At 31.6% G+C, this 20215-nt stretch overlaps 2 non-coding genes across 2 annotated transcripts; both read left to right on the forward strand.

Annotated features, from left to right (window-relative positions):
- The first annotated feature begins 12427 nt into the window (after positions 1-12427).
- Positions 12428-12546, forward strand: LOC147072090 (5S ribosomal RNA). The gene has a single exon (XR_015070731.1). It is a non-coding gene; the product is annotated as a 5S ribosomal RNA (ribosomal RNA).
- A 97-nt stretch (positions 12547-12643) lies between these two features.
- LOC147072091 (5S ribosomal RNA) lies at positions 12644-12762 on the forward strand. The gene has a single exon (XR_015070732.1). It is a non-coding gene; the product is annotated as a 5S ribosomal RNA (ribosomal RNA).
- Positions 12763-20215: the final 7453 nt, after the last annotated feature.

The raw sequence follows: 20215 nt of genomic DNA on the forward strand, positions 1-20215 counted from the left end.
TATTTAATATTAAATAAATGTGGTATTTTTTCAGATGGGTGATAGGTATAACTCAAATGATTTTGTTTACAAAATCTCATCGCAATAAATAAATTTGTGCGGAATAAAAAAAAATACATACGAAATAGTTTAACTGCCTAGTAACCATGACCGAACAAAAACATTTGGTATTTTTTTACCTATTAAATAATAGGTCCTACTATTTCAAAGTTAATTGTTAGGATTTTGACTGAATAAACTAATTACAACATTACGTATCTTAATAGCATCTCCCCAAACGTATGAATACATATAATTAGTATTACCATTACGTAGTACATGTATATATTTTTTTTAAAGTATATGATACCTATCAACTATAAAATTTCGAAAATTCTGCCAAATGAATTAGGTATTATAATAATAAATAATCGTTTTGTTTACTATTGAAGTAATTAAGAAAATAACTAAAAAGAATGTGTTTTTGTTGTTAATACTTGTTATCAAAAGACATTTATTTTACGTAAAGTGGCGGACATGAAATTGCAACTAAAATTTGTCTACATTTATTATGTACTTGTTTGTAAATGTAGTACCAGCAAAATCCAATATTCGAGCCGGTATCTCTGGTCGTAACGATTGACACATTAATCTGAGCAACGTTTGCTCTTAGCTAATCGGATTCATTTTGACATTCTTAGAGCAACGTTTACATTCATACACCTACACTACATTTCATCAGAAAACATATTATCATCTCTTAATAATTCCCTCTGCAACGAGCTCGAAACGTCGAGGATGGAAGGAAGGACACACGATGGAAACCCAAAAATCTACTGCGATAAAAATAACCATGATAGCCTCAAATATTATATGCCAATGTATTATTGTATATGTCCATCTTCTATGTACCTAATGAAGCGACAGCATCACCTGCTGCAGATAAAACCACCACTGCTATCAACAGTGGCGCACCCAGGAATTATTATTCGGGGGGGCCCAAGAAGGAGAATGTAAATTAGTCCCATAGGCTCTTTTTCTTCTTCATATAAATATTTTTACATATTTTCACAATACATGGCGATATACATAGGGACATTTTCAACTAGTTGAAAATGTCCCTCTGAGGCGGACGAAACCGGTCCTAATCTATTTAATAAAAGTGGAATAAGTACTAAAAAAAAATTACGTTTTATTAAATTAAAACAACAATACAATATTTATTCCGAATTCCACCGAAAAAAATGTTCTTTTGATTTACACCACCACCGTAGTGTAGTGTAGTCGTTCTTTTCGCAGAATGTTGCAGATTTTTGGTATTTTAATATTTAGGTTCCAACATATTATTGTTGTTTTTATTTAATAAAACGCAATTTTTTATAGTACTTATTCCACTTTTAATTAATATATTAGGACCGGTTTCGTCCGCCTCAGTGGGACATTTTCAACTGAATACATTTTTTTTTTATTTTAAAACAATATTTATCAAACAAAATTCAAAGCGATAGAAATAATATAACAATAGGTACATAATAATTTTCCGTCCAATAATACTCGTACCTTCCCAATAACAGACTAATTTAAAACTAATGAGGTTGGACATTAATATTTCATACTACGTCAGAGGCATTAAACAAATTATTTTAAATATTAACAAACCACAAAATATGAAACAATCTACACTTACAATAAAATTAATATCAACAAATAATTCTAATTAGTCAAAATTAGCAATAAATTTTTTTTTTATATAAAAAATAAAATAAAATTATCAATTGAAGTGAGATGAAATAAAAAACAAATACAACCAAAATATGAGTCAGAATTCAATAAAAATAATAAATAATGTACAATATATAAAGTTATGTTATGACAATCCCAAATATTAAATATGGTACAATAATGGAGAAGACACAAAATATAATTGATCATTTAACAAATTAGAATTTGGCAAAAATTTATACCTATTAATTTCTAGGATTTCCTGTTTATCCAATTTTATAGATTTCTCATTCAAATGCAGGATTTTAAAATTTTTACTGATATTAAAAGAGTGATTATTTAAACTTAAATGATTTCCAAAAGCTGAAGATTCATTACCATTTTTAGCACAGGCTAAATGTTCTTTGATCCTAGTATTAAAGGATCGTCCCGTTTGTCCAACATATTTGGCATCACAAGAGTCACAACTTAATAGATAAATTCCACTTTGGTTAAGTTTATATAATCTATCTTTAGTATTCACCAGTATATCCAACATATTAATTGAAAATGGACAAAAAAAGTATTATTGCCTTTAAATTATACACAACCTACTCAATACAACACAGCCTTATATCTCGTTTATCGGTCTTTTGTCTATTGCACTCGGTGTACCTACACCATGGCCCCCACATCCTGAAACGGGCCCTCAGGCTAGGGCAGTGGTCGGCAAACTGCGGCTCTTTGGCCCTTTGAGTGCGACTCTGCCACAGATGCTCTCTGTCATATTTGACATGACTACAAAGAAGAAGCAAAGAAAATGGAAGAGGATAACCGTAAATGTAATGTTGAGTAGACCGAGACTTCGCGTTTATTCAAAACTTAAATGGCTTCCCGACCTGTATTTATGTGTCGGGAAAAATTGACGCATTCAAATTTAGAGAGATACTACAACTAAAAACTAGTAATTTTGCGCTAAATATTCTGTCGATGATGCAAAGAAGAAAGCAGCTGAGGAGAAGAGTCAAGAAAAATAAAGTTCTGTATTTAATTAGGTACTGAATAAAATCTTTCAACAATGTTAATATTGCAAGTTTTGTGGTTAGTAAAAAGATTTCCAAGAGAGGAAATCAAGAGTAAATTGAGAAATCGATTTATTGATGAGAACCTGGAATCGTGCTTAAAATTAAATCAACAACATACGAACCTGACTTACCCAAACTTTACAAGGAGATGCAAGGCCATTATTCACATTGAAATTGTCAGTCATTGTCATGATTCAATTGTATGGATACCTTACTTACAATTTAATTTTTATTAATAAATAAGATCATTATTACGTATGATATTCAGTTTTATTCAGTGTACCTACCTTTAATTTAATTAGGACGTTAACTAAACTACCTACGTATATAATTTAAGTTTAAGAAATTTGGCTCTCAAAAGAAATCTCAATCGTTGTACTGTTGATATTTGGCTCTATTGACTAATGAGTTTGCCGACCACTGGGCTAGGGTATTTGACGGGCCCCCTATCCACCGCTTAGATTAAAGGCAGTGGGAAACACTACATTAACGTTTTTCGAATTGTGTTTTAGTTCAAATTGAGGGTACTTATACAGTGAATTATTGGCGATTTTCAGTACGTCATATACTTTAATAATGAAGCTGTCGACACATAATAATCAGAAAATATATTGGACATTTATATAAATTAAAATGTTGATAGTCATGAAGTATAATAGCGCCGCAGGCGACTTTTTTTACTATTAAAGCTAATTTATGATATGTGCTTATCTCACTTATCTGGTCAACCCGACACGCCGGGCCCCCCACAGCCCGGGCCCCCAGGCTAGACCTGTCAACCCTCCCCAGCCATGACCTATACCACTCCGGAATTCGGGTGGACACCGAGAATTTCATTAGGGAACGGGTTTCTAAAAAAACCTGACATTAGTGTTTCGAAATTTTTGTATTAGAAATTAAAATCTAAGAAATATTACTAAAAAGGGTACTGGAGAATTACAAATCATTTTTTGCCGTGTTGTTTGTCTAAGCCCAAGGTATAGTTTATTGGCTTTCGATTTCAATATGTAAAATCATTCTGATGATTTTCATATTTTGGGGGGGGCCAAGGCCCCCTGGCCCCCCCCTGGGTGCGCTACTGGCTATCAAACGTTGTATTAATTATTGTGATAGTCATTTATAATGAGCTGCCCTTATGCAATTCATGACCTGTCTATCCCCACGGGTCGTCATGACGTTATTATGATGAACCATTGATAATAATGATTATTCACGATGGTACCCCATGACTTAGCGTGTACATACTGGAAAAAAAGATAATCCAATACTAATAGTTCGTTTATCGGGAAAGTTATGAAGTTGTTTACTTCCCAGTTTTCTAGTTAATATTGATGTAGACTGCTGATCGTAGGTCAAGGTGCTAATAAGTCTAGGCAAAATTGGAACAATCTATTGCCATGTAGACAATTGGCAACGGCTGATGATGATAATTATTCTTAATGATACATAAGTGATTAAAAATTGTAGCCATTTTCATGGATCTTCGGAAGTTTCATGGTCATCTTGTTTTCAGACTCAGTGTAAGTTGGAGATGCGCAAGAGATGAGCGATACGATTGGTGATAATAATATTATTATGTTGGTGTAGTATGTTTGAAAATTAGGTATTAAAATGAGTAGGTAATCTGAAACTTCTGAATATTAAACTGAATACCTAACTGTGATTATGGGAAGTTTATGATAAAGTAAAATCTGATATTTTTTTCATTAGAAGAGTTTACTGGTTTTATGACTTTTATTCCGCCAAATTAACCGATAGATCTATAATTAAAATGAAATTGAGTGATACTAAAACTAAACTTACCACCAAATATTATCTTTTATTTCAATAATTTGGGTGGATCAAAGAAAACTTACTGAGCAAAACTGTAAACATCTCCGAATTACCAACTTTGCACTTATAATTTGACCGAATATAACAGAATATATTATAATGTTTTTAATAATTACGTCATTAACTTTTTTAGATATTCATAATTTTTTAAATAAGGTTTATTGCATTAATTTAGTTCGTGTGACATTAATTATTATACACATACACGAGTACCACATTAGTGTAAGTAGGGGCTCGAAAGAAAGTATTGATACCCGCAAGTAGATGTATACAATTTTGTATATCCCTGAGGGATTGATTTCCGGAAAAAATCGTATAATAGTATAGCCATCGAAGTATCGAAATCTTGGTCAAAGAGTATCCCCTTTTTGTAAGGTTCAATTTTATTGTGCTTGCACGAAACAAGATAATATAATCGTACGGGCGCCATATAGTGAGAAAAAACGATACTGTAGGCTTGATTTAAGTATAGTCAACAGTAGCAACCGTAACGATAGTCACATTAAACATGTCAGATTCCTGCGCAAGAGAAGAAAGCATCCGCGTATACCCATGGATAAAAAGATGGCTCTACAGACTACAGTAATAGCGCCTGTACACGTGATATATTTATTTTTTTTACTTCCACCAATAATCTATAATATTTTAAACTATTGCGATAATAATTATTTACACGTAAAAGTGCTGACTCTCTCTCCAATCCCATTCTTCAAGCGTAAACAAGACGCTATGTTGTCATCGTTGGGTGCTACTTGACAGATTCAGACAGGTTCGGACAAGTACGTGGAAAATCGGTAGATGTCAAAATATTCTGTGTAATTGTAATTCGTATTTCTTCCGGCAGGTTCGTCATTATCGCTCTACTGTGCATGCGCACCGCCATGCAAGTCCCATTTATTACATGAAAATTCAGAAGCTTCTGAACATTTTTGATACATGCATGAAATCTTGCAACTTGCACGATAATACGTGTTTACACGTGCATTTTCTTGTTATGGCCGCGATAATACGTATTGTCGGCAGTAAATTCATGCACGTGTAAATGGGGTATAAGATTCACGTTTTGCAGACAAGTTATTGAAATAATTTATTTAAAATTAATTGTGCAGATAAAACGCATGCCGTACCTAATAATAGGTAAATTCACAGTTATTTCATTTTGTATATACGTATACCGTGACAAATAATCCACGAGATCCCAGATTCGCAGAAAATCCCGAGATTATTCTTTTTAATATTGTTATCTAATGATATATATTATGTAGATAACTAGAGAATTTTCATACCTGTTTAAAATCGTGAAACCAAACTTTTGCGACAAAAAATCACGTGCCTGTCCGATATTTACTAATTACAAACTTTATATCATATATTTTGATTATTTCGCAACAAAATATGAACGCCATAGCTGTATTAGCCATACAATTATAAAATTGATACTACCGCCAGGTAGCTGGTAGATGTTCTCTGGCACGTAAATGGTAAATACATATGCGATTAAAACAAATTATTATAGTTAATTTTCTTGACCATTTGCGAAACTTGGGTCGCTAAAAACGAATGCAATAGTACAAAATTCAAATCTTTAAATATTTATACCTGTCATATTAAATCGATGCGATGAACAAAAAAAGCCTCCATCCATGACGGGGGCGTGTTTTTACAAAGTGTTTATCATTGTTATACATTTCAAGTGTATATTAATCTTGATATTACTTATTTGAAGGTCGTGGTAGTATGTATATATTGACATAATTGGAAATTAAAATATCGTAACTTGCAATCTCTCTGATGTTTTAGTTCCCATATAGGTTAGCCTTTCAAAAATTGTTTAACATATTTTTTAAATATGAAAAATCTAACTAACCTATTGAGCTTGCATCCAATCAAGTATTACCATAAAAATGAACTGTATTCGAATCGAGCTATTCTGAATTTTAAATAATTTAGATCGGAAGTATTGCACCATTTCCTAATACATTTTAATGAGATAATATGAGGATAGACTTCAAGAAAAAGTTTTAAGATAAGATTGCATGGTTTATTAATTATTCGATTTAGCAACTATTTTGAAACTATGTTTACTCTAATGCAATATTTAATATTAATTTTTCATATCTTCACTGAAGTGTTCATATCTTGTAGAATGATGTTATATTTTGTTGACCAACCTTATAATAACCTTTACATGTTACATGTGATCCGGATACCTATAATAAGCTGACATCTTCACGAAATCATGTTTAACTGTTTTTTGTCTATTTTTATACAGTTTTTGCATTTCTTACGAATCACTTCTGTCAATGGTTTTGAAAACCCAAATTATACACGTGAGTATTAAAAGAATATAAAAAACTGATCTTGAGATAATAAATTATTTCAAATCAAATATATTTTAAAAAAAATGTACCTAAGTATATTTTTATTTATTGAGACTTTATTACCGTGTGTTCTTCCCCCTACTTTATTACATTTCGGGATCATATTAAAGTACCTATAATCGTATAAGTATGTCAATAGGATTCTATTTAGTTGATATCAAACGTTGGTCAGAGTACAAAGAGGATAATGAATATCTGTATAAATCGGTAATTTCATATATAATCAGACCAACATACTGGGACGAAATAAGGGATATTTTTCGCGCTTAGTACCTACTGGAGGCCACCGAGAAACACCAGAACCACCTAAATTCGATAATATGATATTGAATTCATACAAGTCTCTCTTTTTCTCCATGGCTAAGGATCTTGCTCTCTGATATGCAGTTATTTTTCCGATATCAAGAATATTCACATTTCGAAATTCTATTTTATTATTTTTCCTCAGGGAAGATTGCGTCGTGTGAACTGCTTTACTTGATCGTTTCAGCGTGTTTATGATCTTTCTCTGTTTCGTCTTCTCTGATCAACAACCAAAGCCACCATCCACGAGCAAAATAGTAAAATTGAACAAGTGTACAATTTCACGCGTGGATAATTTAATAAACTCATTTAAAACACTGTGATATTATTGAAAATTATTGATCACTATGACAATATTACAAAACAATAATTTTGATTTTAACACTTTCTTTCACCACCAATAACGGTGCAGTGTTTTTTTGGATTCTGAATAAATTGAGATTACAGTTAATTGAATAAATTGCATTCTTGAATAATGCAATAGTCACAGAGTAAACTAAAACATAATAAAAATTCTGGAATTAAACATAAGTAAATTAATTTTTCATATATTCATTTATCCTCGGCTATTAATTTCCCGTAAAGCTTCTATGAGTGATGTGTCAGAATAAATGTCATATACAAATAGGTAGACATAAACTGACTACATATGTTTAAAAAATATTAAACTAATAGAAATAACTTAATGTACTGAAATAGTTTCAGGGCTTTTCTTCTTCATCGATTACATATTATAGCTAAGTTTCTATACATTAGACTTATTCACTTTATTCTGGTAGCAGGGACGTCATGTGGAGGTAGGCAAGTTAATCGCTGCTTAGAGGCGGCAAATCCCAAGGGGCGAAAAATTAAAAAAGGAATGCGAATGTTGCAACTTTTGAGAGTATCTAGATTTTGTGATGCGAAATTTTTCGCGTGCGTTTTCGCTGACGTTGTATTATGGTATCGTATCCATTAGTGGATGTTTATCAGAATTTTAAAGATTTATATAGCATTTCGGCACTTATCCGCTTAAGATAGCCGTCTCATAATTACCAAATAGCATGAAGGTATCTAATAAAAATAATTAAGACTGAAAATACTATATACTATATATTTATACCGTTGTATCCCTATGGTCTTGATAGACTCTAGATTCTAGAGTGTAGACTCAATTTGGTTAAAAATAATAAATGATTTGGTATATAAGCGTAATAATCAAAACAAATGTTTGACTTTTTTTTAAATCGAGTATATAAGGTAGATTAATTTGTGTGATCAATAGAATCCAATATTTTTGACTTTACCAGATAAATACATATACATATTTTTATTTTGCAGTGAGACTTTGAAAAACACTTTATTTAAGCAACTATTTTATTATAGAACATTGCTATCAACTATGAACAACACTTTTCACACTTGCCTTTATAAAATATTTTCATATATATTCATAGATGGCATTATAAACACCGAGCATATTTCAAAGAAAATATTGAATATTGCATATTATATTATATTATTTATTTATTCATTGGATTTTAAGCACGACAGCGATGACGATCTCATTTATGTTTACGGGCTAAATTCTTAGCACATATTACAAATGGGAGAAGTGTGCTAATTAAGAAGTATTGAAGAAAAATATGAAGTAGAAACAGCATTATTCTTTTTTGTTGTTTTCTACGTCCGTGTGGTTTTCTTGACAATTTCCGTTCAGCATTTCCTGCAGATATTGTTTTTCATCCGGGCAGCTTTTTACTATATTAATTTTTATTCTTATGTAATACAGTCTCGTAACCTTTTATATTTTTAAGCGTTTCTTACCTACCAGTAAAAATCTTCCAACTTTACCCAGGTGCTAAGTATCGTAGAGTAGGTATACGTTCTATATCTTTGCAATTTTTTGCATTTTTTTGCACTCTTTACTACACTGATACGGGTCTTTGCCCTGATTATCTCGCATAAAATTAGATAAAATTATATTCACTTGTATTAATATAATATACAGTAATAAATAAATAGACATATATTAAGTATGTAAAACATATATTTTTAGAATATATTACATCATTTTCATCCTAGAACCGGAGTGCAAAGTTATGAAGCATCTCTTCTGGACTATACGTTGAATAAAAATCAGGACGGTTCCTTGTAAAATTCCGGTAGGTAATATTGCTTTCGTGTGCCAGAAGAATTTCTCGGCGTGGCACATATATGATGCATACCAAAGGTTTGTCACCGCTCCTAAGTGCTAGATTATTTTAGTAAAATATTTTTTACTAAAGTAAAACGTTGTTTTACGGACTACGGAGATTATCTATTGCTTATCGATTAGGTACACTTGTCTTCTCAATATCACTGTATGATCAAGCAATGACCAAGGTTTTACGTGAGATTTCATAATATCAAATATGAACTCTCAGAGTTGTAAATAACTTATTGACATCAGAACCACGACCAAGCTTTCTATTATTTAATGATATAATAGGTAACACTAGTAGGGTTGCCAACCATCCCGGCTTAATTGGAATTCACCGTTAATTGAAGTCATTCTCGAGTATTATGGTTGAAGTACCCAAGATGCATAAAATCCAGGAAAAGAGTTAAGTACCTATTATCCTGCGTCATTTTCACATCCCTTATACTATACATATTTTCCTATAATTACATATTTTATACTTATAACACCGATTTTTACAAATGTTTTTTAAATAGCCTGACTTTTTATATGTATTGACGAATGTATTTTAATTGTTTATTATAAAGGAAACTACGACAATTCCAAGAAAAGCATTACTCATAAAATAAAGTGTTTTATCTTAATTGAAAATAGAAAATGCTAAAAATTGATGTGGGAAGTATAACTTTACTAAAGATTGATATGGATTTATTGTACAATGGATATTCACAAGTTTGAAAATACCAGATAGATGATTAAACATGGGAAAAATACTTTAAAAAGAATTTAAATCAGATGAGCTAATGAAATTATGTATTTTGTTTCATGTATCTCAGCTTTATTAATGTCTATCCAGCGCATCTAATCTATACACAAGACTGCTTTTGGCTGCTATATCAGCTATCAAGGATATGTTTTTATTGAAGTATTATTACTTATTGTAACAATTACAATAAGTTAGCCGTCTAAACAGTCAAAACTGTCTATCTCGCTCTAAAATTTACCACAGCCAAAAGAAGTGCTTTTGAAAAGCACTTATGTAGCTGTCAGTATATTATTGATCATTATATCTATTTTTAATGTATCAAATTATTCGACCGCAATAATAAATTCCCAGCAACTCATATTCCGGTAAACAACTTATTAACTGTGTCAGCAGATTGAATGGCGATATTAAATACGGTATCGCAATAGAAAATTAGTCTAATATCCATTCCCATAGTATCATATTATTATAGTATGACAGTAATAATAAATAAAATTCACAGCTACTCGTATTTAAACCGCTGACTCGTTCAATATAACTATATACTGGAATATAATGTTTAGGTATTACTTTTGACTATATAAATTACGAATACTTTATTGATTTATCAAAATGTCACTGGAATCTAAGTACCTGGCTCGTAACTATCTCAGTACGTAATATGTACTGTCATTGTATTTATACTATCGTACCGACCGTTACGCTGCAAATAAAACTCGCTCCTGCATACATCTTCGACTTCTTCATAATCATCTTCAACACCATAACCGATACACAATTACAAATTACAACTAACGAACTAACTTATTGTCATTGATCCAATAAGTGCCAATACTTTGATACAAACCTACCCTATCTGCCGTAGCGGCCAAGAGCAGTCTTATGTATATAATAGATGCGCAGGAATAGTTTATAGTAATATGAATACTGTATGCACCAAGACTCGGAACAGAATATATGTCAACTTGATACATATGGAATTGCAAACCCGAAATAGCTCTCTTGTAAAAGAATTATTAAAGCAGGATCAAGCGAAAAATAATTTCTGGCAAACCCAGACACAGAACAACACGAAGTTTTATCCAGCTAAAACAAGTAACATAGTAAAATAGCGTCAATAACGTTTTAAAATTACGCAAACTGGTAAAAAATGTAACATGTTATTACAAAAGTAGATATAACGATCTAAAATAAAAAATACATCAAATACATAAAGTTGAAGAATAATTTAAAATGACGGAAAGTAGTTATTAATAAATTTTGAAAATGGAGGAAAAGCTAAAAGATGCTTTGATTTTGGACAGAATGGATGAGCAGACAAGCCAATTAGATTGGAGAAAATTTTATAGCTAAAAAACTCATGATTTTAATTCTGGTCGTTTTTGTTGGAAACATCAAGAAACCGTTGCGTGATTTTTTTATAGGAAGTTAATATAAGTATAGTTACGCTAGTATATTTTCACGTAAAAATCGATCGTAACAACAAAAAAGTTTGCTATTACTGGGTCGTATGCGATAGTCAATTATGTTTCTATCTAAAATGTCCGGGAATTTTCTAAAATAAAATTGGCAACCTAACAACTAGGTACCGATGCAAATTTGTGTGTATGAAGTTTAATGTCGTGTGAGTTTCTAACCGGTATTTTTTCAGTTTTAAGTCTATTATCATTCGAGAGATACCACGATGCAAAATCAGATTTCCAAAATTTCGAATAGTGTGAGAAAAACGATATGCCATAGTCACTGAATGCTTTATTGATTTATTTAAACTTTCTTAGCCGTTTATAAATAAGAAACTAAACCCCGAACAGACACGCATAAAGTTGACTTACTTATACATATATTATATGTACTTACATAATATAAAGTGACTATACATCCTTTATTATCAATCTTTTGTTTCAGGGTAAAAACTGACTTTGGTCCATTATTTTCAAACCAGTAGTTATAATACCTACTAAATTTTCAACGGAGATCGGTAGGTACCTAATTCGAAAATTATTCAATTTATAGAATCTGACACTGGGGCGGACGTAGGATGTAGAGGAAAAAGGAACATGCTCATTTTTTATTAAATAAAAAAAGCCAATACAAAAAAATATATTTGTAAATAGTTATGTAATTATAATAATATAATATGAGCATATTAATTCATATTATGTTTTGTCTAAAAATAGTCAATGGATGGTATAAATAACTACAGAAAGTAAAGGTACTCGCCAACGACCATACCATGTTGAAAGCACCGGTTCTCGTCCGATCACCGAAGTTAAGCAACATTGGGCGCGGATAGTACTTGGATGGGTGACCGCTTGGGAACACCGCGTGCCGTTGGCTTTTCTTTTTATTGAAATTTTCCAATGAATTTTCAAATATGTTTTGTCTAATAATAGTCAATGAGTTGTATAAATAACTACAGAAAGTAAAGGCACTCGCCAACGACCATACCATGTTGAAAGCACCGGTTCTCGTCCGATCACCGAAGTTAAGCAACATTGGGCGCGGATAGTACTTGGATGGGTGACCGCTTGGGAACACCGCGTGCCGTTGGCTTTTCTTTTTTGCATTTTCCAGAAGAAAATGTCAATGAGTTACACCACATTATTACTTGTGATACCTTAATCCAAGAGATGTATTTTTGATTATATTGTAATGAGAACCTGCGTAGTCCAAACCAATTGAGCATGGAAGCCATGTTATCTGTTTACATATATGGAATACGGGAAATTTTCATTTGGGAAAGGAAATAGCAGGATTCTGTGAGGAAATTAAAAAATTTATATATTTCGTAGAATTGGTTCGGAAACATCTATTATAATATAGAGTTCCTGTATCGTAATCAATTTAAGTATTTTGTGATATTTTCGCGTAATGCCCAGCAAGCACATTTCCATATGTTACAACACTTAATTTACTTAACATTACGCTTCGCCATTCGGATAACCGATGGATAGATTTAATTCTAATAACCAATGACCGAGTGAGATAAAAGAAACAATGGAGGTCCTCATACAGGATTATATCAACCACGGCCGTCATGATCATGATCAGACAGGGGCAGCCCTCGGGTGCTGCAACTGGTCTCACACGGCGGAAGGCGCGAGACGTGGCGATGAATCGAGGGAAATGGCGCGACCTAGTGCACGCCCTATGCTCCGATGATGGAGAGTAATCGGGTGCAATCGTATTAGAGGTAACCGCATTAAGTAATAGGTATTCATTATGTTATCGTACCGTTGATATTATGATATAGGATAGTTAAAAAATATCTATCTGAATTACGTTTTCATACTGATCTAATTTTTAAAGATTGAGGATTTGTCATTATCAATTCAAACGGCACCGTTTTAAGTCAAGTAAGTCACATCAGTCATTTTCTTTTTGTTTCAGGATTTTTAGAAGGGTTGAAATCTGTTGGGTGAACTTCAGTTGTATAATCAAATCAGAATAATTCAACTTACATAAGATGTAAGGTAGTTTGTAATAAATTATTTTTGTATGACTATATTAAAAAAAAAATACATATTGAGTAGTGCTGATAATGAAAAGCACTGTTCGCTGAACATTATGCATTTTCGGAGATATTATTGTATTTCATATCATAATAATATAATATAATAATAATAATATCTTATAGTCTATGTACTCTGGGATTGCCCGCTTATGGAACTCGAACGAGCGGAGCTGTTTGCCAGGGTCCGTCCTCACATGGGCCCAATTGGACATGGAGATCTGGTAGCAACCGAAGCCAACTTTGCGGCATTCGAGAAATTTGCAGCGTCGTATGGGGAGCGGGATAGTCCCGACTCCTATGTAGACTCATCCATTTCAATTCGTGACACTCAGTATGTGGGTACACAGGGCGCTTAACGTCAGCGGACAGCAGAGCCAGTCCAAAAAAAAAATCTTTCTAAACTTTATTTTTTAAGCACTATGGTGCATGGTTGCTGCATCAGTCCCGTGCGGCTCCGTCTCGGGACGGAATGAGCACTTAAAATCACTTCTATCAGACACGTTTAAAGCGTCATGGAAAGCGGCCGTGCATATCCACGGCTGTGCATATATGACGGGTGGTGGTGGGAACTTTAACGTAGTCTGATATTTAATATCAAACACCAGCTTTGAATATAATTACGTATGGAACTCCATATATATCATATACCATATAATATCAAATACTCGAAAATATCATATACCTACCTAAATCAATAAAAGTATCCATTCTAGAAGCAAAATTCTCAAAAAAAATACATAATATCTAAAATAATTTTAGGACCAATGCTGAACGCCATAATATAATATTCACATTCATAAATTTTATGTTATTACATTATAAAGTGTCTCGATGAATTTTGATTGCCACTATTATCTGTCATGGAGAAAAATTTGCATAAATTTTTAGCGTATAGTTGTGAAGTGATTCGCTAATCTCATAATACTCGTACAATAACATCTTTCGACCGGGTAAGTTTTTTTGAATTCCACCACATACAAAAGCGTTTATTTTATTTTATTTTCATATTGACGATTTTGTGAAAATTGAAATTAAAACTTCTCGGCGTGATAAAATATTTACTTACGTGGTACGAACACACATTATATATGAATTTTAATAAGTGCTGCAAAGTAATTAAAAATAATTGTCTTAGGGATTGCAATCCAGGGGAGAATTTTCAATTTCAATGATATTTTCAAATTCGTTATCGCATTTTAAGACAATCGTTTTATTATGGTTGCTTCTACAGTAATCCCGATAAAATATTTTGTACTATGCTTAAATATTGTCACGTTAAAACATGACCAATGTATGGGGATCGCGAGTCTTTAGATGGGCAACACCCCTTGTGTGACAATGTGTTAATTGGAAAATCTGAAAACAATCTTAAAGTTACAATCCTTATTACTTTGATGAAAAGTGATGGTGTCTACTATCAACTAATTTTAGTAATTATACACAGAACAAAAAATAATATTTAAACAGGTCCTAACCTTGTGTCGCGACCCTTTTGTAGTAACCATGTAGTAATCTCCGACCTCCCGCTATATTGGCATAAAAGGCTAACAAGTTTTTAACAGAGTGAGAAAACATATTAAAAATATTTTTAAATTAAAACTTCACACTTGGATTATCATAATCGATATATCAAACATCATAAATTTTCTCTCTTCTATGTTTGCATTTGAATTATCAATAGTCACATTTCCTTTAAATGGAAAGCAGTGGAAAAAAAACAATATTTCGATACTTTTATTTGCAAACTTATTTCTTATGCCACGAAATGCAAATATTTACAAGCCGGATGAAGAATGGGTTCAATGCGTTACATGCATAAAATGGTTTCAAAATTTTATTTTTGCGATTTTAAGGGTGATGATTCTTATTTTATTTGTGAGAATTCCTGAGTCAAATTTTATATTTTTTCATACATTGCATACATGTCCGTCTGCCTCACACCTGCGGGGCAGTATAGTTTTCCCTTAATTTCCCTAAGAGGTTTTTAATTTTTTCACGTTTTTTTTAAATCTGGATTCTGAATGAAGTAAAATAATTTGGGCCATAATTTTGTTTGAAATACATATATAAAAACCCACTAGGGTGTCCGTTTGCCACACTATTACCCTATTTTAAAATTGTCCTGTATTTAAATAACATCTCTCTATGTTACGAGAGTGCCCTTTTAATTAAAAAAATAAAACAACAACTAATCTGATAATTCTAGCATTTTCGGAGACCAAGAAAACTTGTGGGTCACGAGGTTGCAAATCGTTGTTTGTGTGCCTATTTTGTAAGAATCAAGTAAAGAACCAAAATTCGGTATATCGACGTTGCACGTTTCAATATCCGCCAAGTTGTTTTATGCCAACACTATAGTACTGTTTTTCGTATTCTTATCTTTGCCATCGTGAATGACTGCATACAAAAAATGGACGTATATTTTAAAAACAATTTCAGAATATTGTTTTGCAGAAAATACATTTTCCATTTTTTATCACTTCGGTCAAATTATAGAAATACGTTTGATGTCATTTAGTTAGAAGATAGTTGAAATGTATCTTGTGCAAAACATTGAAGAGATCAGTTTATCATGTATTGTTCGGAAATTTTGTGCGTGGCCAAAATATAGAAAGATACTCATTTGAGGTGATATTTTCGGACCCATCAATGGATACAGTTGGATTGAAGTTGGATATACAATAAAGACCTGTACGATTTGTACATGAACGCGGACATCCTACGATCTATAAAATGACTTCGATGATCGTCCTCGTACAAGGTGAAGGGATAATGTCGAATTGGATTTTAAATCATTGAAAGAAGGTGGCAGATGTTAGAGGAGGTCACACTGACTTAGGGTTGTAGCACGAAGTAGAAGAAGAAAAACATATTATCCGATTTTGAAAGCGTAACAACATACTACACTGCACGCCCACAAATAAACACAAACAATTCTTCAATAAGAGACGAAAATCTGTCTTTAGGGTACTAGTTAGTTGTTTTCAAGGGTTACAGGTTAGTAATATGACACGAATACTTATTATTATTTATGTCATATTACTAACCTGTAACCATATTTTTATAAGTAATAAAAAAATCGGTTTGTGTACTTATGTACGCGCGTTAGAAGTTATACTTCTTTGGCGTAACAAAACAAATAATTATTGTATTGGACCAAAACTCATTTCTGCCATACAGCGGTTATAATTGATTCAGAAGTGCCCATGATGAATTAATAAAAAAAGTAAAACATAGCCTATTTAATGGTTTAACTGAAACGTGATATTGGCTTTTGTGATGAAACATAATATTATTATTGTTTTCAATTATTATAAACCGCTAATAAATAAATTGACATGGGATATACGACAAATATTATTCTAAACTGTAAAAATATGTATTTTTGTGTATGAAGTGTCTAAATATTGTAAATTTACAACATACCATTGTTTGAATGATTTACCAACTCAACATTCACAAAATTTATTTAATTATTGATATATTATAATTTTACTTATAAATAATACTTACATAAATATAGCCTCAAATCTTGATACACAATCTTTACAATGAAAAATAAATATACTTACACTACAATATAAATAAAATTTTATGAATGTACTTAAATTAACAATGTAGATTGTTATAATAATCGTAATAATTCCACAGTAGTCAAAACTGACGTGCGTTCTGTAATTATTGTTTTGAGAATATGGACATCTCTATAATAAGCGACACCGACAAAAGTTCATGGAACATAATCAAATTGACAATATTGATTATTATAATAATATGCTTTCAACTTACTCTAAGTAATACAATAACATGGTAAAATCGGCGCCAAGATACAAATTATTTAATATTCTTAATGGCGACAACAGATTTTGCATATTAATTATTGTATAATCGAGACGAGTTTAGTCATAATATTATTCAAAACTGTGTATATTTTTCTACATTAGTGCGAAATGCGGTGAGGTGATTATTTTAGTTAGGTTATATTATTTAATTAGATGACCGGGCGATGGACCGCTAAAAATTATCATAATATATTTATCATTGGTTCTACATTCCGGTATGGGTCTTAGCCGCCTTCTGAGAAGGTATCCTAACATATTTATTTACTTATTTGGTTGACTATCCACCCAAACCTATTGGGATTCTAAATCTGGAGCTATACTATTCTGGAGCTATACTAAAATGACAATAATTCGAAGCTTATATAGGAAGCTGGATTATGGCCTATAGACATAAAAATGTTCACCACCCCTGGTACATGCAGACTGGGTAATTTTGTGTTATTAAATTATTGTGTACACAATATTTCAACATGTAATTTTCAAAAATTGACAATTCCAAAAAAAATGTTTTCTGGCAATGCTAATAAGTAACTCTCTTTTTTTTAATAAAACATAAAATTTTTAGGAAGAAGAAATGAAAATATTGCATTTCATCAATTATTTACCGAAAAGTGGATTTGATCAAATTTAAAAGTACCGCATGATTTAAGAATGTGATATTCTGATTATTGGAAATAATAAAAAACAATTCTGAACCGAGTCGGATTCAGGCAAGAGACCTACATCTTTTATTTGCTGGGTTTTTATAAAATGCGTATGTTCATTAAGAAAATCTTCAATAGTAATAGGTAAACTAATTTTAGTTCTTTTTGTCCTATCTATTTATATTAATCAGTCAATTTAGCAAGATTGTTGACCGTGGTTTATTCAAATGAATTTGTTTTGTTGGTATTAATTATACTTCAATTTTATGATTTTTAATTTACTGAATATTGTTCAAAACCTTTTTTCTACGTAATACTTTGTCGCCAGACACCAATAAATAATTAATTTATAAAAAAACAAATATCACACCAAGTAGGTCGGTATAACAGAGAGGTTTAGGCCCCCCCCATCCAACCTGGTCCCTAATTTAAAAATTTCTTAGGCAATAATTATGGTAATTATCGTAAAATTTAATGAGGATGCCTGCAACTTGTTGCCAGTGTGGACACAGCATAATGCTTTACACGCGTATTCTAACGATGAAGCAATTCCGCCGTAATCAATAACGCTACATTATTTTAGGTTCAATTATTTTTTTTAACGTTTCGTATATCAAAAAATACGGAAACTTTACTGTGTTTATTCCAAATGCTAATATTGATGTGTGTATATTTAAATTTTACACATATTTATTTACTACGTACCTATCATCATATTATTATAGATTACTTTAAAATATCTACTTACATACTGTTATTTTTGCATTGATCATATTCAACTCATAATTAATACTGACACTGAAAGTTTCATTGGCAATTGATTATTGATAGACGGTACAAAACTGATTGATGGTGTTTCGGTATCACTGAAACATGTTTATATCTCTTGCTTTCTGTATAACCAAAACTGTTGTATACATACTTTCTAATGTAAAAAAGAGTAATAATTATAAAACACCTACGTACAAAACTTTTGTTTAGCACGCTCACGATTGAAAGTTTTTTTTTAAATTTATCTACACATTAGAACAATGTAAAACGTATTTACGAACACTCTCCCTGAAAGTATAAAATAATAGTACTTTAATCATATTACTAACATTTCGAAGCTACGAGAATTTTGATTTGCTTCATTTTAAAATTCCAACATCGATATTATTTGAGGGTCGTTGTAATCAACCTGGATCAATCCATTGGCGAGTGAATACCTCTTTAAGCTGATTCCACTCTTCCAAATCCTGTGCGTTGCATCATCACATACTACTACTTCCGCACAACGTAAATATGTATTGGATCCAGCGGCCAATTTCTACCAATGAATTATTCAGCGATTGTCTTGTCTTCGAGTTACGGGTCTTTCCCATTTCTATTATATACCCTTGTCTATTATCTTATCCGCCTATCAAATTACTCCGTTTTACTAGCTCTTTTTATTTGTGGCAAGTAGTTACAAAATAAAGCCTTGTTATTTGTACTTTCCTATCATATTGTGTTAGTTCATAAACTATTCAAATCCTACATGTTTGCTAGCTGTTATCTAGCAAAAACTAGTTAAAAACCGATAGTTAGCAAAATTGGTAAATAGATATATCACTCGATATTAATAATATAATATTTATTGATTAATAGCTTATTATTAATTATTATTATTAATTATTATTAATGGTTAATATTCTTATAATTTGGATTAGGTCACTTTAGATATTTACAATTATTATTTAACGGTCGGTTTGTGATAGAGAATATTATAGTTTATGGAGGTAACTGACTTTGCTACTAGTACCTATACTCATTTACAATGGTAATGAGCACAGCCTATGAGTACTTAAGTGTTTTAATATTAGTAAATCCTTAATAATATTGTCCTGCGTCGAAATGAACCTTGCAACTGACCATCAGGTAATTCGTTGACCGGCACAACACGTAAATATTAATTTATGTGCTGGGGAAATTAAAATACGCATTGCTCAATCAGATTAGAATTTCGCTGTCAAAATGTCAATTAA

The sequence above is a fragment of the Rhyacophila brunnea genome, unplaced genomic scaffold, assembly GCF_057557595.1.
Source record: "Rhyacophila brunnea isolate RB1 unplaced genomic scaffold, BYU_Rbru_1.0 scaffold_2, whole genome shotgun sequence".
Lineage (NCBI taxonomy): Eukaryota > Metazoa > Arthropoda > Insecta > Trichoptera > Rhyacophilidae > Rhyacophila > Rhyacophila brunnea.